A 24,484-nucleotide genomic window follows, 5' to 3' on the forward strand; every position below is an offset into this window, starting at 1 on the left:
CTAGAGTTCTTGTCAATCATATTAATAACCAAAATCTGATTTGATACCGACATCACTCTCTTACTCAAAAAACTCCTGTGGCTCCCAATTGGTTTTTGCATAAAATATAAACCTCTTTGATGTTTCAAACCCCTAATAACCTTGCTCACTTCCACCTCTTTCAACTTTTACCTTCTTTCTAGGAACAGCTTCTTAAGAATTCTTTCCTCAAGAGGACTTTCCCAATTCTTCCAGTTGTTAGTTCTTCTTTACCCACAACCCCCAAACTCAAATCATATTTAATAACACAGATCCATACCTAAAAAATCTACATGTATGTAGGTACATCTATTAAAAATGTCAGAGATAAGCAAATATAGCATATATATACACAATATATGTATGCATTGTGTGTGTGTGTGTGTGTGTGTGTGTGTATGTGTGCTGGATTTACTTATCTCTGAACTTATCTCTTTCCCAATAGGGTGGTTGTGATCATAGTGCAGGCTAAGTGTCACTTTTGCTTCTAAATTCCCCAAATTTATTAATATTGTAAGCTCCCTGAAGATAGGATCTATGACAATTGTTCATTAGCATCTAAACTGGGAACCTGAAAATAACCAACACTTAACTCATCTGTATCAAATTTAACTGTTTATTGAATTGCTTCTTCTGAGTATTTTAAATAGAACTATTTGAGAGGACACCTGGGGGAAGGTGGGAGTGTGTGTGTGATAGCTCTCAAACAAAGTAAAGTGTGTGGGTTTGTAACAGTTATTTGGTATTTATCCTGATACTCACAGAGCTAGCAATTTTCTCTTCCTTCTCCTCCACTCCCTTCTCTTTCTCTTCTCTTCCTTTCACTTCCCTACCCTTATCTTCCTTTCCTTTCCTTCCTTCCTTCCTTCCTTCCTTCCTTCCTTCCTTCCTTCCTTCCTTCCTTCCTTCCTTCCTTCCTTCCTTCCTTCCTTCCTTCCTTCCTTCCTTCCTTCCTTCCTTCCTTCCTTCCTTCCTTCTTTCCTTCCCTCCTTCCCTCCTTCCTTGCTTCCTTCCTTCCTTCCTTCCTTCCTTCCTTCTTTCCTTCCCTCCTTCCTTGCTTCCTTCCTTCCTTCCTTCTTTCCTTGCTTCCTTCTTTCCTTGCTTCCTTCCTTCCTTCCTTCCTTCCTTCCTTCCTTCCTTCCTTCCTTCCTTCCTTCCTTCCTTCCTTCCTTCCTCCCTTCCTCCGTTCCTTCCTCCCTTCTTCTTGATAATTGAAGCTACTAGAATTCTGACCTAAGGATATCAGAGCACAACTGTATAATGACTTTATTTTACTAAAGAACATATTGGGATAGTAGTAGTCTCTCGGTAACCGAGGATGACAATTGTCTTTGTGCATTTTCACATATTGGGATACTAAAGAATATACTATCCCGAATTCTATTTACTTAAAATCTAGTCCTAACCAATTGGCCAAAGACCTTGCATTTGAAATAAATCCCAGAAGAAACAGGATATATATTGAAGACCCAGAATCACAGAATCCTAGATTTAGAGCTGGAAGTTATCCTAGAGGCCATCTTAAAACTCAGCTTGTATGTAACATTTAAAAAGTGCTCTTCAGAAAGGCATACATATAATAACTTGTTTCTCTAAAAAATCAGATTTGAAGAACTGGAAATTAAAGCTCTTCATAGAGCTGCACATTTGCTATGTGCTTTGAGATTGCTGCTTCTAATTAGGGATAAATAAAACAAGTAAAAAAAGCCAGATGTATTCTTAAAATACACAATAAATCAAGTCACTTCAATTAAAACCATGCCTTCTGAAAGTCTGTCTTTTCTTATTGACAAAATCAAAGTGTGCCAAACTTATAAACGTTTCACATTTATAATGTCTGCCACTTTTCCTCCCTTCTCAGGCATCTGTTTCTTAGGCTTTCCTTTAGGGCAATCACTGGTTCACAAAATATAATCTCCAAGTAAATTTTAAGTGGAATCCAGTTTCTGCAGCGCTATGCAGACTGGTTTTCCTTTCATGAAATTCACCAATTTTCTTGGAAGAAGAAATTTTAAAGTAAAGAATAACAATAATAACAAAAATGCCATAGCAAGAGAAGAAAAGATGAGTACTGGCAGTAGAAAGGGGGTGGTAGTAGAAGCAGAAGAAAAGAAATGGTTAAGAAAAGTACAGGAAAAAAACAAACTGAAATGTAGTATAATTTAGGATGAATGACACTAGATTCAGAGTCAGAAAACCTTGGTTTGAATACCATCTTGGCTACTTCTATCTTGTAAGACTTTAGATAAAAAATACTTTTTCTTTTTGGGCCTTGATATTCTCATCTGTATGTACAGGTCAATTTTATGATTTCAGGTCCGTCCCTTCCATCATCATGGTCCTAAAAAACCGGATCTATTTTTTGTTAATACTTTGATGATCTAGCCATCTTTAGGACCTCAGGCATATCAACAATGAATGGAAAAATTCTGAGGCCTTCAATTAGGAGACGGGTCACCTTTGGATAAAAGATGTTTCACCAGTCTCCTAATCATTTGTACTCATGACCCATACACAGTCAATCTGTTATTTTTAACTCTCAATGATCATAATTTGATCAGCCTTTTCCCATCATGTCTAGCTCTTCTTGACCCCATTTGGGTTTTGTTTTGTTTTATTTTTTGGTAGAGATACTTGGAGAGGTCTGCCACTCCCCTTTCTAGCTCATTTTAAAGATAAAAAAAAAGTGTTTTGCCCAGATTCATATAGCTACTAAGTGTCTGAGGCCAGATTTAAACTTAGGAAAAATGAATCTTCTTGACTCCAAGCCTGGCAATCTAATCATTGTACTACCTTAATTAATCAGAAGATTAGTGGAAGATACTTTAGAGACTATTTAATCAAAGCACTTAAACCAATGACTTTAAAACTACAGGAGAGATATAATTGTGGGGTTATCATTATTAAAAGAACCTACTATGTGTCAGCCACCATGCTAAGTGATGGGGAACACAAAAAGGGGAAAAATACAGTCCATACCATCAAGGAGCTTACAATCTAAGCAAGAGAGGGAAAATTATTTTGGGGTGAGGGGAGGATTTCAAAAGGCAAGAATCAGGATGGAAGAGAATTCCAGGATTCCAATGAGGGAAGAGAGATGGAAAATTCTGGAAAACATTCAGGGACTGATAACTGTCCTGTGTGGTCAGATTATGGATTCTCTGGAAGTATTAAATTGATTTTATCTTCCCTCAAAGATCTCATGCTCGCAATTCAGGCCCATCTCCTTATTAATCTGCCTTTAAAAATAGATATTGCGGAGAGGGGGAGCAGTTAGGTGGCTCAGTGGATTGAGAGCCAGGAGGGTCCTAGGTTCAAATCTGGCTTCAAATACTTCCCAGCTGTGTGACTTCATCCCTAGTGCCTAGCCCTTAAACGGCTCTTCTGTCTTGGAACCAATATATAATATAATACTGTTTTAAGACAGAAGGTAACAGTTTAAAAAAAATAGATGTGGGCACAGTTCAGATTCTGAGCCAAGCTTTGATAATGGTCTTCTGTTGTTGCTGACATATGAAAAGGACATCTCAGCAGCTCTTGAGTAAGCCAAAGGATGCCAGTTTGGGTTTATCTCCATTTCCTAAATCCCTATAGGATTCCCTCTTCTGAAAGCACATGACCAGTTCTGAGGCACAGGATCTTTTTGGTGAGGTTGGGAGACTGCCTGCCTTGAGCAATGGAAGGGTCCAGTGCTTCATTGGGTGAAAGGGTTCTTCCTATCAGTCCTGGAAAACTGGTTTCTTCATCCTTAAGTGTTGATTGCCACTTGGGGATCATCTGGAAAATGTTTACATTCTTCACTCCCTCCTCCCACTTCCTTTTTCGACTTAAAATATTCAAGAAACTGTGAACACTATATGAAAACCTGTGATAAATGCAGACAGCTTTCTACTTGTGAATGGGTTGTGTTCCAAAAATTCCTAAGTATGTTCATTGTTCTTGAACTAAGGATGTATGTTCTCATAGTACTGATGTTAGAAACAACAACTTTCTGCCATTTAAATAGAACTTTATATGCTTTAAGAATAATCTTTCAACTCAATATCTCAGACCTAGTTTTCTCACCCACTAAAAATAGTGTTTACCTCACAGGTTGGTTGTGAGCATCAAATGAGATAATATATGTAAATGCTTTTTGTTAAACTTTATAAATGTTCAAGCAACCTGCTTTTATTATTATTTTCACAGTATTATTATTATTATTATTATTATTATTAACCTTCATATCAACCATGGTGGGTCAAGTAGTATAATTTTTTATCCCCTTTTCTTAGGAGAAGAAAACTTGGCCAAAGAGAAGTATAGAGGTAGTAAATGAGAGAACTAGGATATAAATGGGGAAAAGACTAGACTATGAACAGCTATTTGATGCCTAATGTTGCTGAATTTTGGGAAGATTCTAATAATACTAAAGAAACTAACTGTATGTAGCCACATTTTGGTGGTGAAATATATTCGCAGAGCTCCTAGGACACCAGAAATAATTTTAAGTGTGAGCTGATCTCATCAGTTAGAAGGACAACTGGGGTCCCTCTGGGGTTTTTAACCAGTGATGACTAAGTTTTCTGATAAGGAGCAAGGGAAGGAAGATGAGAGGGATGGGGATACTTAGGTATGGAACAAGACTGGGGATGAGAAAAAGGAACATCCTTGTGATTGAGAGTTGTGTGTATCTGAAGCAAAGGGAATCTGAGGAATTTGAAATCGAGAATAAAGGACTATAAGGACACAACCTCTAACCATTGTATTATTGTTATTAGCCTTCATATCAACCATGGTGGGGCAAGTAGTATAATTTTTTATCCCAATTTCTGACACTTTCTTTTCTTTTAGGAATGACCTTTCTGATTCTCTTTCTCTCTCAGATCCTAAAAAGCTTCCTTCTATGGCTCCCACCATTTTTTATTTTTTATTTATATGGAAAATCCTTTTGGGTATCTGGGTATACAAAAATAACATCTCATCCCCTATATATTAGTATCAACACCCTGTGTTTATATAGTATATTAGATTTGCAAAGTACTTTACAATATTATCTCAGAATGAGCCTGGGAAATAGGTGAAAAATCCTGTTTTCAAAGGAGGAAACTGAAGCACAGGGAAATTAAATGACTTGCCCAAGTCACATAGCTAGTAAGAATCTGAGGTCTGAATTGAACTCTGGTTACACTTATTAAGCAGTTTTTATTCATTTTGTAACCTTTGTTATGATTCTTAAGCTGTTGTCTATGAGTCAAATTACATTCTAATGAGCATTCCAATTTTATTTGATTTATCTAGAACTTTGTTGAATTCAATAGTAAAATAAGTTATTTGGCAGTTATATGGTATTATGTATAGATTATATGGCAGGTTTTAAGGGTGAGTATTTTAATTCAAAGCATTCACTCATTCATTTATTTATTAGACCCCTATCTTACATCTTAGAAACAATATTGTGTTTGGGTTCCAAGGCAAAAGAGTAATAAGGGGGGACAGCTGGGTAGCTCAGTGGATTAAGAGCCAGTCCTAGAGACGGGAGGTCCTAGGTTCAAATCTGGCCTCAGCCACTTCCTAGCTGTGTGACCCTGGGCAAGTCACTTGACCCCCATTGCCTAGCCCTTACCACTCTTCTGCCTTGGAGCCAATACACAGTATTGACTCCAAGACGGAAGGTAAGGGTTTTAAAAAAAAATAAAAAAAGAGTAATAAGGGCTAGGCAATGAGGGTTAAGTGACTTGTCCAGGGTCACATAACTAGGAAATATCTGAGGCTAGCTTTGAACCCCAAACCTCCTGTATCTATGCCTGGTACTCTCTCCACTGAGTCACCTATCAGAACCATATTCAAATTATTTATTATGATGTGATTTGGTCACTAGATTGTACAGTTTCTATAGCCTCTGTAAAATAGTTATTCAAAACAAAGTTTGCACTTTGAATTCAGAAAAAAAAAAGTTCTATTCAATGATTCATCAGGCTTCCAGAACAAAACTTCCTGTGAGCTGTCATTGGATGAAAAAAATCAATCTACTGTACTTCATTTAAAACACTTTATAATTCCACATAATTAAATAATCCAAAAGGTGAACAAAACAATAAAACACATTTTTGGCTCAAACCATACTAAAGTTTGTAAACACTAGACTTGCCAACCCTGACAAACAATGTGTTTATTTGAAAGCTGTCTTCAAAAGAACTTGGATCATTAAATCAATCTAAAAATGATGCTGCTACAAAACCAACCCAAAATATAGGTTGTCTGGATTCCTTTCTATTTCTATTTGGCAATTTGAAGAATATACAACATAACAACTTTTCCATTTTGCCAGAACAACTGATTTAGTGTGTGTTTTCCCTCCTGATGAATTTTCTATGCTTCACATCTGGCTATGGAATGCAAGCACTATGGGGTCCATTACTTGTTTACAGAAATGAAACCATACAATCCCATCAGAGAGACAGTGATGAACTTCCCTTAGAATTCCATGGCCAGCTTCAAAGAGGATATCCACTCCTTTTCCATGATTTTCCCCTCATTTTCCTAAATACCAAAAGCATCTAGGTTTTCAGTGGGTTATCTTAATGGCTGAAACCTGTGGATAAAAATGGATTCATATTTTTCACCTTCATGATTCATATTATGAAAAATATATTCATATTATGAAATTTTCTTTTTTAGGAGACTACAAAGTTTAACTATTCAGTAGTTTATGGCCTTGATACCTGGAATTTTATGGATACTCTATTTGTTAAAATTGCATATAAGTGACAAGTTAGATAGTCCTCACCTCATCCTAGCTGAGATTATTCATATTACCATTGATTTCATTAACTATCAAGTTGGCCCTAGACCAGTAATAACTTGTGGGCAGCTCAATTTCTTCCTCACATAGAGTCTCCTCAATTTTATTTCCATCAACCTCACATCGTTCCTCTGTCTTTCATTGGTCACAACTCAAATATTTTCCCATTTTGCAATTTTTGTTTTACTCTTCTACTACATTATCCCATCCTTTGCCCACTTATCATAGGAAAATCTTTCTATTCTTTCCATTTATGAACCCTCCCCGCCTCCTTCCAAATGACATAAAAAAGGTGATAATCAGGAGAAGTGTTGATGATACATTTAAAATAAGAAAAGGAGAGTCGCTGATTTAGAGGCAAGGTCTGAAGGCTGATATAACTGGTGTCAGGAGAGACCTAGAACTTCTGATATTTACTAGCCAGTACTAATTGCTCCTTACATTTAAAAGAATGAATAATAATACCTATCTTGAAAGGAAGCATGATGTGGTAGATTGGGAGATGTGTCTTGGAGTCAGGAAGTTCATCTCTGATATGCTGACATTGTGACCTTGGGCAAGTCAATTAATCTCAGCACCTTAGGCAACTCTCTAATATTATTGGAAACTCTCTAACACTCTTAATAGGAGAATCCAAGCTTGAATTGAAATGAGGAGTTTCCTTACCAAGAGCTCTTCACACTGTTATTAAAACACTGGTATGGAATAACACAACGGATTTACCTCAAGATTGCTATAGCGATCACTTAAAAGTGTTACAAACTTTGATGGAAAGTCAGAATAAATAAAAACAATATCTAATCTTTGAAATTTCTCGGCTTCCCAAATTCTTTACAAGCTTCACTATCTCTTCATTCATTTTTCCCATAAACATCAGTATCCTCACTCAGCTTTGCTGCTTCCATTTTTTGCACCAATGCCTTTCCCTCTATGATTTCATTTCACATAGGTTTCTGCTTTTGATTGTTTCTATGCCAAAACACTCTATGGAAAAGTGAATTTGGACTTCTTAATGATAAACTTACAAATGAAACTTTGGAACATAAGCTATTGGCAAGTGAGTCAGGAATTTGTTTGGAAGCAAAGGAAATTTATATATATATATATAGTATAATATAATCATTTATATGTAATATGCAAAATATGATACATAATAAATATGAATTTGTTCAAATATAGTAAATACATGATAAATAAAATAAATATATTTGTAATGCAGCTACCCATAGGTTGATGATAGGTTGAAAAAAATACAGAATGTCCTTGTTTATTGGACATTTTATATGGTATCTGAATATAATGAAGTATTACTGTGCCATAGGAAACAATGGGTATAAAGAATTTTTAAAAATCATACAAGACATATAAACTAAAACAGAGTAAAATAGTGGAATCATATATATGTATATATATGAAAGGGAACTAGAGGCATATATGTTACAGGGACAGAGAATCACAATCATCACATGCATGAATTAAACATTGATTGAGTTTTTTACTAAGAATAGTAATTTGTTAATTTGGGCCTGATTTTAAAAATAGTTGAATATCAGTTTTGCACTAGACAAGTAAGGAAATTCAATCAACTCTTTCCTTTGATCACCAGCACTTGCCACAGTGCTGGCACATTGTAGGTACTTAACAAATGTTTATCAATTATTGATTAAAAATTGTATGCATCACCACATCCAAAGAAAGAACTGTGGAAACAGAAATGCAGAAGAAAAACATATGATCGATCACATAATTTGATAGGGATATGATCAGGGACTTGATGTTAAAGGATCACTCTTAGTGCAAATAGATTTTGAACAATGATACATATATAACGCAGTGGAATTGCTTGTCAGCTTCAGGAGGGGGAAGGAAAGAGTGGGGCTAGGGGGAATCGGGAATCATGTAACCATGGAAAAATAATCTAAATTAAAAAAAAATTAAAGTTGTATGAATCAATAAAGGACAGAGGTGACTGAATTTGAGCCCCCTTTGTTCAACATAGCCCTGATACACAAACATATTTTCTTTCATCCTCAGTCCTATACCAAGTTTAAAAGATTAAATTTACTGAAATTATTTTAATGAAGTCAGATAATCCATTAAAATAATCCCATTTCAACAAAGGAAAAATGAAGAGAAACACAATTCTTGAACTTTCTGACCTTTTAATTCCAATTAAGGGAATATGAATTTGGGCTCCAGAAAGGATTTCAAAATACAACAAAGTTTCTTCCTAACATTTCAAAGTCTGTGAAGAAGAACCAGGAAATGGATCTTCTAAAGCATGGATATGAGATTGGCTTAGAATCAGGAAATTTGCCTTGATGATGGAAAAAAATTCTCTGCTTTAAAACAGCAGAACTCTTTCAATGTGAAAACTATTTCCAGCATTTCATCCAGTTAAAAATCCTAGAAGCAAAGGCAATCCTCGGAAAGCTTTTGCATGTGTTACTCAACTGATATCAAATCCAGGCATGGCAAATAACTATCTTACTTCAAAGAAGTATTTTTATAGGTTAAATTATAATGAAAAACCCAGGGGCATATGGAAAGAAAGCAAATTGTTTTGGCCTGTTTCATGTTATTTTAGCCAGCCTGCCCCAGAAACTCATGTGAATTTGCATGCATTGCAACCAACAAGACTAAAAATATCCCTTAAATACCTTTGTGGAAACTAACACAGGTTTTGTTTTGAGGAAATTGGTCTCTCCAGTGTTCTGGGTGGTTCTCAGTTCACTCTTGGGCTGCTTGTGCTGCTTGGACATATCTCATCTCTGTTTGGCTGTTTCTGCCTTCATTAACTTTGGAAACAATCTTGTGTTCATTTCCATGTTTTAAGTATTGTTTGTTGTTCAATTGTTTCAATCATGACTGACTCTTTGTGACTCCATTTTCCGGTTTCTTTATAAGATACAGGAATGGTTTGCCATCTCCTTCTATGGTTCATTTTGCAGAGGAGGAAACTGAGGAAAACAGGGTCATCCAGCCAGTAAGTGTGTGAGGCCACATTTGAACTCAGTATTCTGGACTCCAGGCCCAGCACTCAGCCCACTGTACCACCTAGCTGGGCTGCTTTCTAATTCAATTTTGCAAACATTTATTAAGCATCTACCATATGCAAGGAAGACATCTTGTTAGGCCCACTGAAATATAATGACAAAAATGGAACATTTCCTATCTTTGGGAAATTTGTAATCTATTTGAACTATTTAACATATATAAAGATAATGAATATAATTAATAACTAATTCTATTAATTCATTTTTCATTTACTTTAAAAACTCAAATTTATTTTAATTTAAAATTTAAATTTTACTTAATTAGTAAATCTTTAATATTATTGAATTATTAAAATTTAGCATTTATTTATGACATTTTCACTTATTTAATTAATAACTAGTTTTAATTTTAATCTGAATTAATTATTAATTTGAATAACTTTAAAAGGTATTAATAGCCAGAGGGCATATAGTGTGGGGAATATAGAACAACTTCTGGTTTAGGAGTGTTTCACATGTATTATGTATACTCATTCCTTTAAGGGTGTAAAAAGCTCTTTGGCTACCTTGTTTCCTCAAGTATTAAAACATTTCAGGCTATGAGATAGGCAATTCCCCCTCCTTCATCAGAGTACCTTTATGGCCCAAGTGATCAGTTGCCCTGATGAATGAAGAGGCAGAAAGGAGCAGACATTTTATTTTAATTGCTAGCTTGTTGACTTCAGCATTAAATCCTATTTAATTTTTGCTAACAGTAAAACAATTTTTATTGCATTTTATGATCCACATAAAATGTCCCTTTGCATTCTAACTCCCAGGCTGAATATCTGGGCTGGAATGAGTTGGGGTTAGGCCAAGATTGATTCCTTTAAGGGGTGGCACCTGGGCTGAATCATAAATAAAGATTAGAGCTGAACCCGAAACTGGGCACAGATTGTGGGTAGGCAAGAATGGCAGAAGATGGATAGCCAGTTTGGAGGACAGCTCGTTGTTCCATTTAACTAACATGTAGAGAAGGTAAAGAAAGTGATAAGAAACAAGTTTGGAAAAGTAGCTTGGGTCATAGCTTAGAAGAATTTAAATGTCAGGCTGGAGGTGGTATTTTAATTTTAGAGACAAAAGAATATCCCTGATGAAAGTGGTAGGGTGCAACAGAAACCACGCAGGATTTACTGTCAAAAGACCTGGATTTAATATTCTCTTTGTTGTCATTCAGTCATTTCAGTTGTGTCTGACTCTTGGTGACTTCATATGGAGCTTTCTTAGCAAAGACACTGGAGTGGTTTGCCATTTCATTCTCCTATTCATTTTACAAATGTAGATAAACCAGGTTAAGTGATTTGCCCAGAATCACAGTAAGTGTCTGAGTCAGATTAGAACTCAGGAATGTGAAAGAGAATTCTTTACACTATTGTCTATCCTGAGTTAACACTAACTTAAGTACCTCACTGGATTGTGAAGACAGGATTAACTCTCTTTGTCTACCTTTTAAATTGAATCAAGGAAAGATTGAACACTCTACTCAGTGCTAGGTGAGAAGCCCTCAAGATACACCTTTTTTTCAACTAAATCAGTCAGATACTTGTGAATTCTTTTAAGAGTTCACACAAGAGTTCACACTGTCAGAAACTGTTCAATCAGGAAACTGTGAACCTTTTTGATGAGAAATTGACCTCCAGAAGGTGAGAATTGGATCCCCACACACACTGCCCCCTGGGAAGTGCTTGTGATTGGCCCCTGTGAAGAGGGACAGGGGCAAGAAGTCACCATAAAAGCAAGCCTCAACTCCCTCAGAGGGATGGTCTTTAAGAAGATAGTCAGAAGAGACTGTCTTCTGGAGATAGTCTTCTAACTGGGGAGAGTCTTCAAGGGAGCTTTTCTGGAGGCTGGGGCTTGGAGCTGGGCTTCAATTTAGATTCTGACTCCTGGACTACTTCATTGAGTGAGTGAAAGGCTGACTACTTTCTTAGTTTCCTAAGAGACTAGCTTCCATCTTGGAGGAGGCCATGAGGTTACTCACCACCAGTCTTCCTGGTTGAGAGATAATTAATCTCTGCCTGGATTAAGCAGACCAGGGGCAAAACATTTAGGTTGATAGAATAGATAACTTCTCTATCCCCCTCACATTTCTCTTCTTTATTGTTTCCTCTCTATTTATAAATATTTGTAAATACATTTCTGCCTCAAGATATAAGAAATTTTGGCAACCACACAATTTCATAAAATTATTGTCCAACCATTAATTTTCACCTTTACAGGAAGGTGAGTCTTTCTGACTCCAGGCCCAGCACTCTATAGGTTAGGCCATATAGTTGCCCTCTTCTCTCATAACTTCTCTGTGCCTGGATTTGCTTTTCTGTAAAATAATGATAATAGGTTGTCCTAGATGATCTCTAAGGTTCCATCCATTAAAAGTGCTTAAGGCACTTTTTTGTTTGTTTGTTTGTTTTGTTTGAGCAAGGAAATGAAATTACTAGAACTGTGGTTTGGAAGATTATTTTGGGCAGTTGTAAAGCTGTCTGGGAGATGGAAGAGACTAGAAACAAAAAAGGCTATTAGGAGACTAGGCAACAGGTGACATGAGTTTGAAATGAGTAGTGTTGAGTAGAAAAAGGTCCCTTATAGATGTAACTCCTAAGATTCTGCCCATTTTCACCAGGCTGCACACCTCCCAACTTTTTGTCATGTGCCAATAATACATCATCCTGGATCCTTATGGTCCTGGAATTCACATCTTGGGAATACCTTCTGCTTCCGAGATCCTTTTTTTTCTGATAGGATGACTTCTTTTAGAACCTCCATCTAAGGAAGGTGCTCAGGTCATCCATCTCTTCATTTCTCACCAGGCTACACTCCTCCAAACTTCTCTATCATGTCCTCTGGTTCCTTCATCATATGTGTTTTCTTCTCCATTAGAATGTAAGATTCTTGAGGATAGGGATTTTCCCCCTCATATTTTTATTCCCAGCAGTAATGTGCTAAATAAAAGTAATTCTTAAGCTTATTTATTAAAGTAGGTGCCATAAGGCCATTGCAACATTTTCTTTGTGTTTTTTTAATTGTATGTCTGAAGCAAGATTACATTGCTTTAAAATTTTTATGAAATTTGGAGTATTCTCTAAATTAGATTGACTTTCCTCTTCCATAGTTTGAAATTAATACAAACATTTTTGGATGTTCATTGTCTATGTTGATTTCCCATATAATCTTCTGGAACCCAAGACTAAAGACACAAAAGGCCCTCATAAATACTTGTTGGTTGACTCATAACCGTACCCCCCCAAATAGTTGAGTTACTTTACAACTATGTGTATACCAGGGCAAGAAGACCTTGTAAAATATATTGTTTGATTACTCATGATATTTTAAGACAAAAATGTAGCAATTGAATGACTGCAATTAGAATGGGCCAAGTAAGATTCTACGAATCACTAACTGTAAAGAGATCAGGCACATGGACATGGCAGAAACACAAAAAACATTTTCACTCTCTATTCTTTCCTCTCCAAATTCCTCCAAGCCTTGTGGGGCCTTAAATTTCCATTGCAATTACAGAGCATTGCCTCTGTTCACCTCAAACTACCCTACCCTGACAACAGAATGGCCAGAACTCTTCATCATTGGTCTCACTATCTTTACCTCCTGTGGTTCTTTTCTATATCCTCTGATCCCAGTTGCTCTTCCCCCTAAAATGTCCTATTTGTCTAGACTATCTAGACTAGACTAGACTAACTGATTTCATCAGTTGCTATGTATTCAATTATTATCTCTATGCAGATGACTTCCAATATAGGCCATCCCTAATTGATGTCTTAAGCTCTGGTTCTATATTACCAGCTGTCTGATGAATATCTCTCATGGGTCCATAGACATCTCCAATATATTTTTAAAATAGAACTTATTCTATTTCTCCCCAAACTACCAAATCTCCTAACATTCCCATTGTCTTTGGATGGTATCACTATCCTCCCAGTCACCAAGATTTCCAACCTTGGAATCACCCTTGACTCTTCCCTTTGCCTCTACCCTTATGTCCAAATTATGGAGTCCTTTCATTCTACCACCCAAATGAGATAGCACATGTAAACATCTCTGCAAACTTTTAAGCGTTACATAAGTGCTAGTGATAATTATTGTTGTTGTTACAATTATTACTTCAACAACATTAATATTGGTCTTCTCTCTATTCAAATGTTGTTTCAATCCTGGTTCGGATCTTCATCATTTCTTGCCTTTACTATTGCCAGTAGTCTCCTAAATGGTCCATTCTTTCTGCTGTCTAATCCATCTTCCACAGCACTCATAAACTGATATTCCTTAGAATATCACAGACCTGGGCAGGTGAATCTCCTGCTCAAAAAGCTTTCAAAGATCCCTATTGTTTATAGAAGAAGCTGCCTACCCTACCTACTTTTCTAATTGCATTTAAAATTTTTTATTTATTTATTTTTACATTAAAATACTCAGGTAACTCCCTCCTTCCCATACCCCATTAGAGAAAGAATCATTCTTTCTCTGGAGGTAGACATACACAAATCATTCTTCAAATATTTATTTTTGCCCTGTATAATGTTCACTTGGTTCTGCTCATTTTATTCTTAATAATTTCATATAGGTCTTTCCAGGGTTTTAAAAAAAAATAACCATTTGTCATTTTTTATGGTACAGTATTATTCCATCACAATCATATATGTCAACTTGTTTAGCTATTCCCCAATTGATGGTCATCCCTTCAATTTCTAGTTCCTTGCCATCACAAATTGAGCTACTATAAATATTTTAGAATATATAGGTTCTTTTCCACTTCCCCTGATCACCTTATTTGTATTTCATAATATGTAATCCACTTTCTGTTCATGTCAAACTGGCCCAATAGCCATTCCTTGAACATGACATTTAATTTCCTACCTCTGAGATCTTCCAGAGGTGTTCCCTCATATGTGGGTTTACTCCCTCTTCACTTCTGCCTTGTGGAAGAGAATTGTTATTTTCCTTCAAAATCTCTGGTGCCATCTTCTACATAAGACTTTTCAGACTCACTCCTCCACTTATGCCCTCAATTATTAGCTATATTTTCCTCTTGGAGTTATTTTTAAAAAGAAAAACATAGTATATCTTTTTGTAATTACTCATTTGGTTCTATATTTCATCTCCTCTTCCTTCATTCTTCCCACTAAAATGAGGACTTTATCTTCTTTGTCTTTGTTTCTTCACTGACTGGCATATTGACATGTACATCAAAAGCATTAAGGTTTTGAGTTAATATATGCATATATAATTGAATATATTTTAAAATTACTTAGATTTAATAAACAATAGTCATTGAATAATCCCATATTTCAGATGTGATAGCTATCTTTGAGTTACTTTTAATTCTCTTAGCCCTTTTTTTTCCCTTTAAAATAAATCACATAAATGTTGGAGGGAATGTGGCAAAATTTGGGCACTGATCCATTGCTGGTAGAGTTGTGAACTGATCCAACCATTCTGGAGGGCAATTTGGAATTATGCCCAAAAGGCTATAAGAGAATGCATACTTTTTGATCCAATAATATCACTACTAGGTCTGTATCCCACAGAGTTAAAAAAAAAAAGAGGAAAGGATCTGTTTGTACAAAAATATTTATAGCTGCTTTTCTTGTGGTGGCAAAGAACTGGAAACTAAAGAGAACTCTCTCATTCTCCCCTGGGGAAAGACTGAACAAACTGTGGTATATAATAGTGATGGAATACTATTGTGCTATAAGGAATGATGAATAGGATGATTTCAGAAAGAGCTGCAAAGACCTACATGAACTGATGCAGAGTGAAATAAGCAGAACTGGCAGAATGTTGTATACAGTCACTGTAATATTGTGGAATGTGATAGACTTTGCTACTAATAGCACTTCTTATGTAATCTCATTATAGAAGAATGTAAAAAAAATGAAAGGTGGAGCATTGCCTACAAGCTGTCTAATTCCCAAAGAAATGAAAGAACATTATATGTGTTGCTTACTAATATTAATTTAAAATACATATGTGTTCTATTTATCCATTCTATTGTCAGGAAGACAGGGGTTCAGAATCTCCTTCTGATACCTACTAATTATGAGACCCTGGGTATGTAATTTAGCCTCTCAATACTGAAATGTGCACCTGTATTGCCAAAAGGAGTTTTCTTATCCTGGAGTTCTCTATAGCAAATAAATCCCAAGCCCAGTCCCTATCCCTGTGTGTATATAAAGATTTGTTTAAAGGAGCACATACCTGCAGAGTGTCCTGTATAGTCTAGATCAAGATTATAAAAGGAATAGAGTTCTATATTAAAAGAAAACATTGTATTCTGTAATTACTATTCAGGGCCTCTTCTAATCCAATATGGAATATATTTCTGGAGTTCGGATTAAAGTACCTATAAATGCTTCTGACTTGAAATGTGAACCCATCTCTATCAGAATATTGTATCTAGATTCTTTCCTGAAGGTAATTTTGCATGTTTCACCTTCCTCCAACATCTTACCTTCAAAGCAAGCTAAATTTAAAAACAAAAAAGAAATCTCTAAACAATAATTATTCCTCAGCTACATTGTAAACATGTATTGAACTAGTTACCTCTTGTGGTAAGCCTCCATGGAGAGGAAGGGAGGAATCTTTGTAAATATGTACTAAGATCACTGCACAGAAAACTGGAATAATACTCTAGTAAGAAAATCAGACAACATTGCCATGGAAACCACAAAGTTCCAGGTGGGTGGCACAGCCAGAATCAATTGTAGGCAGTTGGAGGGTGTGAACCAGCAAATGGGGAGCCCACTACCCTTTCCTCTTTCCAAAAAGCCTACTAAAAAGGAATAAACACAAGTCCATTCCTATTTAGAAACCACAAGTTAATGTTTTTCCTCCATCATCTGGTTTAGTTCAGAGAAAGCTGCAGTGGAAAATTATGATGTCAAGTACTTAAAAATCCAGTCTTTTGTCTTTGCCTATCTAGCCTCGAAGATAGTGTGCTGAAGGCACATGAAACATATACATAACGTCACATCTAAACTGTCATTTTGAACCTCACTGAGCATGACCATCCGGGAGGCTGTTGATACATTCTACAGTTGATATTAAATCATCCATCATTGGCTTGGAGATAATTTTTTTAAAAAATCCATTAGTATTTACATTTAAAAAATGAAAAATATTCAGTAAAATATCTGAAAAATGTATTTTCTAGATGAGGATTATCTAACTATATAAAAAAGCTGGACTCTAAAAATTTGAGGTTCCCAGACAACAGCCTAAATTGCCCTATTAGCCATGGTCTTCACTAAATAATTTTAAAAATTTGCATAGTTATATGCAGTATTTGGCATGAATACTCTAAACATTTACAAAATCCCACTCACCTGTTTCACAAAGAAAATCAAGCTTAGTAATTTTTAAAATTTGTCTTCAAAAATGTTTTTATTTCTTTATGCATTATATTGCTGAAATATTTTTTGAAGCCTGGGGCTATTCAAAGGAACAATAAAAATAACATTATTGCAAAGAGGTTTTGTTAAATGTATTGCAGTGAAGATGGCTTGAGTGTTGCCAACATATCTTAATTTTGAACCCCACAGTGAGGTATAAATTAAACATGCAGTATGAAAATGATTAATTTCTGCTAAAGTGCGGTATAAATCTACAATTATGCCAAATTTTACATTTATTGCAGACACTGACTAGTATTTTAATAGCAGAAGTTAAATTTTCATCACAAGAAATGAGAAAACTCTCCAGCGTTCACCATATGTAATTGAGCTATGAAATTAATTTTCCATTATTGCTCTGAAAATATACCCCTAGATTTAAGTGGAATCTGTCTCCTCTGTCAAGGTTAAGCATTCAGTGGTAGTTCTTTGGTCATCATCATCAATGGTGTGATTGTAACTCCACTTCTTATCTGACCCTAGCTAATTATACTGCAAGGTTTCTCAGCTCTTTTTCTAGAAGGACTTTTTTCTCCTTATTTCTGGGCACACAGGATTTGTAAGAATGCTGTTGTCTAAACCAACCTTTACTACACTGACCCTCCAGTAGACAAGAACCCACATTCACCATAAGCGCTTTATTCTGACAATTTTTGCACCTTTCCTGCTTTTTTGTCTTCTTCAGTACACATATCTAAAAGTTATCTAAGCAAGAATTCTAATAATTCTAGAAACAGCATTCTATGAAAATTTAAAGTAGTGTCCCAACTGCACCAAGAACTTGTCCTACCATTCTATTACTCAGCACAAAGTTGGATCAATTTTTGTTCTACCCCCAATAAGGAGACAAAGAACAGCAGATGATTTTGGAGGCTTACTCATGTTTCCTTTCACCATCTTTAGACAATGCTAGGCCTGACCTCCAACTCCTGACCCATCTTTAATACTCCTTTCAGAATACTGCCACTAGCCACATCACCATGAAAGTCATCAACTTCATAATCGGACTTGCAGACAATAAAAGACTAAATAACAATAAGTTCTGAAATAGTCTCTTATGAGTACTAGAGTTTTCTTTACTACGTATTCACAAAAAACTTCAATATTATTCTTCGGCTGAACAGAAATTGGAATAGGAAGAGGCAAAATACCTTCTGCAACTGTGCCTTATACAAATACAAGGATCCATTAAAATTGTTCCTTAGTTTGGCTTTCTTTCATCAAGTCAGTCTTGTTCCACAGATGCAGAATGCATTTCAGTTTCATGATTTCTATGGCTGCTAGGGGCTCAGAAGCCTGAGGCTGAGTTATTAACATCATGCTGCATCAATGACGGCTGCATACTTCAACATGGCAGCCATCAAAATATCATGGCCAGGACCATCCACAAAAGAGACACATCTGGCTAATTTGAAGTTTCCTTTAGTTCCTGGAGTGTCTAAAGGAATTTTATTAGGTTTGCTACTTCAAGACTGCAGCATTCTGGCTGACAACAACTTTGGTCATCAGGTTTATAAATCTAGGCATTAGCGTACTCTAATTTGATGGTACTAGTATCTTCTAGCTCATTTTTTGAATCAGACAGTGTGAACTTCTGAAATAGTTTTTACTGCTGCAGACTTTGCGTGTGCTACATAGTCAATTGCCCCTAACTATATTGATTGTGCTTTGTTTATTGATAACATCACATGAAAATGAAGTCAACTTACTAATATCCATCGTGGTCAGGTTCTGATGGGAACACAGTATTATTTCTCAAAAAAATTTTTTTCTGCAACAATATCAATCTCAAAATTTTATTGGAATTGGTAATCTTACCAATTACTTTTTTTTAGTTAGGAAGGAATTTAAAAACTGTAAATTCAGTTTACTTCAGCCAATATTACTAAACACAGGATACTAGTTACCTGACCCTGAGTTTGTTTCCTGGTTTTCTTGGTTTCCTAGGTAGCATAGTTGATATAGCATCAGGCCTGGAATCAGGAAGATCTAGGTTCAAATCTGGCCTCAGATACTTCCTAGCTATGTGACCTTGGGCAAGGCACTTAAACCTCATTGCCTAACCCTTACAGTTCTTATCAATTATAAAACAGAAGGGCTTAAAAAGGGGCTTAAAAAAAAAGATAGATGAAATCCTACTTTTCCAATCCCTTCTCTCTAAGCCATCCACATTCCTAGCTCCTAGTGTCACTTCCTCTTTCAGAAATGTCTTTACCTACTTTTTATATATTTTATATTTAACTTGTGAACTCCTTGAAGACATGGATATTCCTAGAACTAAGCAAAATGCCTGGCACATAGTGGAAACTTAATAAATGTTTATTTAGTAGTTCAAAGCATCTGTGAACTTACCAGTGGGAGCCTTCAGTTTGACAGTTAAAAGAATAAAGTAACCAATGTTCACCTTCCCACCCTGTGTGATTCTTGCCCCCAGTCCCCCATAAATCCGCCACATGGGATCAAACCAACATGACAGGGGCAGGGAAGGGTTGCTCTTTTGCCATATTGGTACCAGTGGATGTCCATTTCTTATCCACCACTCTATTTCCAATTATGTTCATATTTACTTTGAATAATGTCATTTTTGCATAATTTTTCATTGGTTATATACTATATAGCCTATTTACCTCCACCGTACATTTCTCTATCAATATATTGATGACCTGAAGCTTTAATTCTTTGGAAACTGTGGCATTCTGTGATTCACAGCCATAGAGTCATCAGAAGGATGTTTGTATTAAAAATAAAGGCCTTTTTCTCAAGGAGAAGAGAGGAATTATTAAGAGCTCTGCACAATTTCCAAAACGTTCAAGTCTGCTCTTGGCTTCTTAATTCTGTGCTCGACACTTTGCCCATCTACAATCTGTGAAGGTATTGATAGATTGTGCTCATGTGCTATAGATATACTTAACTTTATGGACTGTCCATTGAGGCTTTTACTCTGGATGACAGAGATACTGTATACTCATTTGTTCCCCCATCCCCACCCCAACCCCGTGTAGATAATTAGGTCAAACTCTTTTGAGTGCAATGGGTTTCATTCAGGAAGTTCTGCAGTCATTTAGGACTTGATTCAATCAGTTCAATGTCATTCTCAAGAAAAGTATTTCAACAACTTTGAGAAACTTTGTACTCCAAGCCAGAAATACTCCACCAAATTGCCAAACACATTTTGGCAAGCATGCTTGTTTTCAAAGATGTATCTACTATTGCATTTTAAAAGTAATATCATTTTAGAAGCTTTATTGAAGAAATCATATTGGAGAAGTTTTGGAGAGTTGATTTTTCTCTACTGTATCAAAAGATTTATTTTATAGCCAACAAATAGTAGTAATACACTTTTATAGTCTTTGTTCCATTTAGTCAATTGTGAGACTAAAAAGATGAGGTCTACTATTGAGTATCATTTGGGGAAAGTTGCCTGATCTCACTTCATTAAAGATGATCTTGATACATGAATAGATTAACTTAATAAATGGGAATTATAGTAATCACAATGATAATAATAATGTAAAAGTAGGTATGAGTTGAAAGTTATTAATATGTTGATTATCATTTTTTGCTAATAACATTTGTGATATTTTTTGAAGCTTTGGTATTGTACCACTTCCAGATATCTTGAAACTCATTCTGAGAGTCACTTCTTATTTTTACCATTAGAATAAAAATAAGAGCTATACAATAAAGTAACTTCAAAGATCAATTTCTTAATGTAGATAGACACCTGTCACATTTACAATTAAAATTTTAATTAAGTAGTTGATTACATTTGTTATATAAGATAAAATTATAATGATTATTTTCATTTATATAACAATTTGAGCTTTGCATATATTATCTACCTTTCCCCCCACAATGACCTTGAACTGTGGATTCTATTATTACCCTTTTAAACATGTGGAAACCAAAGCTCGGAGAGATTAAATCACTTGCCCAATTGTGGGTAGCTATATTACAGAAAAATGCTAGTGTGTATACCTGAACTAGGTAAGAGCTTCACTATGGTCTAGCTATGTATAACCGACAATATTAGATACACAAGTGGTCATTTTAGAGCAGTACCACTCTTAATTATTTGTACAAAAAGTAAACATGGTGTCATTTGTAGCATTGTGTCCTACATATAGTGGATGCTTAATTAGTGTTTGCTTCATTGAACTTAAATGCTTGTTCTGTATCATCTGATACCCAAAATCTGTTTTTGTCCCAGTGAGTAATGTATCCTCTACTTTACGGAAAATAACTTTTTGGGGGAAGTTCAGAGTACAGAAAGGATGCTATAGGATATACATGCAAAGGAAGATAAGGAGAGGAAAGGGGTTGGTACTAATCAAGCTTCAACTTCATGAATCTAAAATCTTTTAAGAATAGTCAAAAGGAAAAGTTGATGTCATAGAGCTCAGTGCTGTTTTTTACTCCAGAATTAGATGAAATATAGTGATCTTAGCAACTGTCACAACAGTCTACCTTCCTATGCTTCTGAGATACTGAACTTTCTCATGAAGCAAACTGCAGAAATAGTTGCCTATCATCTGAACCAGGTGAACTCTATTACTTTAGTGTTGAAAAGAATTCCTCCTACATTATCACTTTATTTAAAATTTTTTTTTGTTGGTCTTCACCTTCTTTTGGTATGGTTCTATGATTATATGATGAACTCATGCCTTTTGTTCTATTGTGCTTTGCATAACTATTTGAATTAAATAAGTTGTAACTGTTAGGTTTCTCCCACTTCAGCAATATCTACATCTAGGAATTGGTTAACCTTCATCCCTAGTAGTAAGACTAGTTGATGGAGAGCTCCAAATGGCATAATTCCCCAAAGCTCACTGTATATGAAGGGCAAATAACTCAATATATTTAATTATATCATCCACTAAATTAGAAACCCAATAAGAAAACTATACCCACTATGCTTCAAAAAGTCCTGAAATTTAGTTGTTCTCACATTTGCTTTCTACATTTTGAAAGGATTCTCTTGAACATTTATAACTAAAGACAATGAGTATTGGCACTGGTTTTTTAAAATGGTGTTTCATTCCTCTGAAAACTTTAAGCCAAGTATTTTATTCTCTACCATAATAAAGGGGGAGTTTTTCATATAAAAATTAGTTGACTTTATTTGAATCTTTCCTACTCTATGTTAAACATTTTTGCTAGAAATGAAAGAAAGTAAAATACACACAAATAAAAATTTGGGGACAAACAATAATATAGCTTAACATATAACATTTATAGAGCTTTTATTAAATGCTCACTTTGTAATATGTTGGTACTTTTAAGGATCTTCAACCATATCCCCTAAAACAAGGCTTATATTTTAAATATAAATATTTTCTGGTATTGCTATATAGTTTCAAATCATGGAATGGCCATACCTGAGCACCATGGAATAAATAAGTTTGTATATGGCTTAAATATAATATATTATTTAAAATTCATAGGAAAAATAAAAACAAGTTTTCAAATTCATAATTAAGGAAGGATTCTTAAGTAAGCAGGGGATAGAATGTATCATTAAATTTAAATTCTGTTACATAAAACTGACTTGCATAAAATCAATGGATCTAAGGTAAAAATAAAGTGGCAATAAGGAAAAATATTTCATCAATATTATAGGAAATATTTATAGTGAATGAATGAAATCTAAAATGCATAGGGAATCGACTTAAATCTATAACCATAATTAATTCTCTAATGTATGTGATAAAAGGAAATGGAAAAACAGTTTTAGAAGACATGCAAAAGACCAATAGGAATATAAAATGTTTGATATCACCAATAATAAGAGAAATGCAAATTAAAATAATTCTGAAATTTCTCTTTATATCTGTCAAATCAGAAGAAGTAAAAAATTAAAATATCTAGTGTTTGCGTGGTAATGAGATGATAGGAACAGTAAAACACTGCAAATGGAGTTATTTTGGTCCAACTATTCTGGAAAAGAATTTGAAATTATGAAAGAAATGTCACCAAACCATTTTATTACTGGTCATATACCACAATGAAGTAAGATAGAAAGTTCTTACATATATAACAAAAGATTCATAGAAGCATCTTTTGTGGTTGCAAAAAATAAAATTGGAAACAAAGTGGATGCCTATTGATAAGGGGATAACTGAAAAAACTCCAGCACATAAATTTAATGGAATACATTTATACTACCCTGCCATGGATCTCTGTCTTGTCAAGGTGGTAGGGCTTGTGTAGCTCAAAAAAACCCATGAGCTATTCTGTGTAGACAGACAGGTTAGAGCGTTCTGTCAAGAGATGATATATTAGAGGGAGAAATGGCAAATTACTCCAGTATCTTTCCAAGAAAACCTCCTGTACAGCAAGCAATGAACCGACTTGGATAGACTTTGGGAGACAGTAGAGGACAGAAAATCCTCTGTGCTTTGGACCAGGAGATCCTAAGAGTTCATTATGACTAATCAACTAAACAACAATAAATTTGTATTATAAGGAAACAATAAATATGATGAATGTAGAGCAACATGGGAAGATCTCTGTGAAATAAGATGGAGAAGGCAGCAGAACTTAGTGAGCAATATATAGAAATACTATAGTAAAAGAACTGAAAGCAAATAAAAGGTAGCTGAATTCACATAAATTGCTGTAAACAATGTTGGTTCCAGAAAATAGATAATGAAAAAAAAGTCCTTCCTCTCAGCACAGAGGCAGTTGATTATGGCTGTGAAGTGTTGCACATGCTGTCAAATATATTTCCTTTGTTCCTCATTTTTCCCTTATCAGTTTTCTTTGCAATAAGGGAGTTTCCAGTGGGAGAAGAGGACAAAGAATATTTTTGTAGTAACTGTAATTCTAAAGAAAAGACAAAAAGCATAAAAATGAGAAAAAATTCATGAAGTTTACTTTATTGTTGTTGTTCAGTTGTTTAGCCATGGCTAACTCTTCATGGCTTCATGGACCATAGCTATCCATGGGATTTTCTTGGCAAGGATACTAGATTGGTTTGCCATTTCCTTCTCCAAGGAATCATTTAAAAAAAATTTTAAGATGTTAGATCACTCCAAAAATGCTATGAAGAGGGAATATGGTCAAGTCAGGTCAAATAGTCAAGTCAACAAGCATTCATTAAGCATTTACACTATATCAGGCACTATGTGAGCTGTAGTATGTTAAGAACCAAGGTTTATGTAGAAAGAATAACAAAGAATATAAGTAAATATGTGACTTTAAAAGTGGGTCAGTCACAGAGCAAGAATGAATGGTAAATTGCA

At 35.1% G+C, this 24,484-nt stretch overlaps 1 protein-coding gene and 1 pseudogene across 2 annotated transcripts in view; both read right to left on the reverse strand.

Moving 5' to 3' along the window:
• The window catches only part of ARHGAP6 (Rho GTPase activating protein 6), a 675,128-nt gene that overhangs the window by 180,554 nt on the left and 470,090 nt on the right, over positions 1-24,484 (reverse strand). The gene's annotated exons all lie outside the window — the stretch shown is intronic.
• Positions 17,720-20,199, reverse strand: LOC103093304 (eukaryotic translation initiation factor 2 subunit 3-like; annotated as a pseudogene).

The sequence above is a fragment of the Monodelphis domestica genome, chromosome 8, assembly GCF_027887165.1.
Source record: "Monodelphis domestica isolate mMonDom1 chromosome 8, mMonDom1.pri, whole genome shotgun sequence".
Taxonomy (NCBI): domain Eukaryota; kingdom Metazoa; phylum Chordata; class Mammalia; order Didelphimorphia; family Didelphidae; genus Monodelphis; species Monodelphis domestica.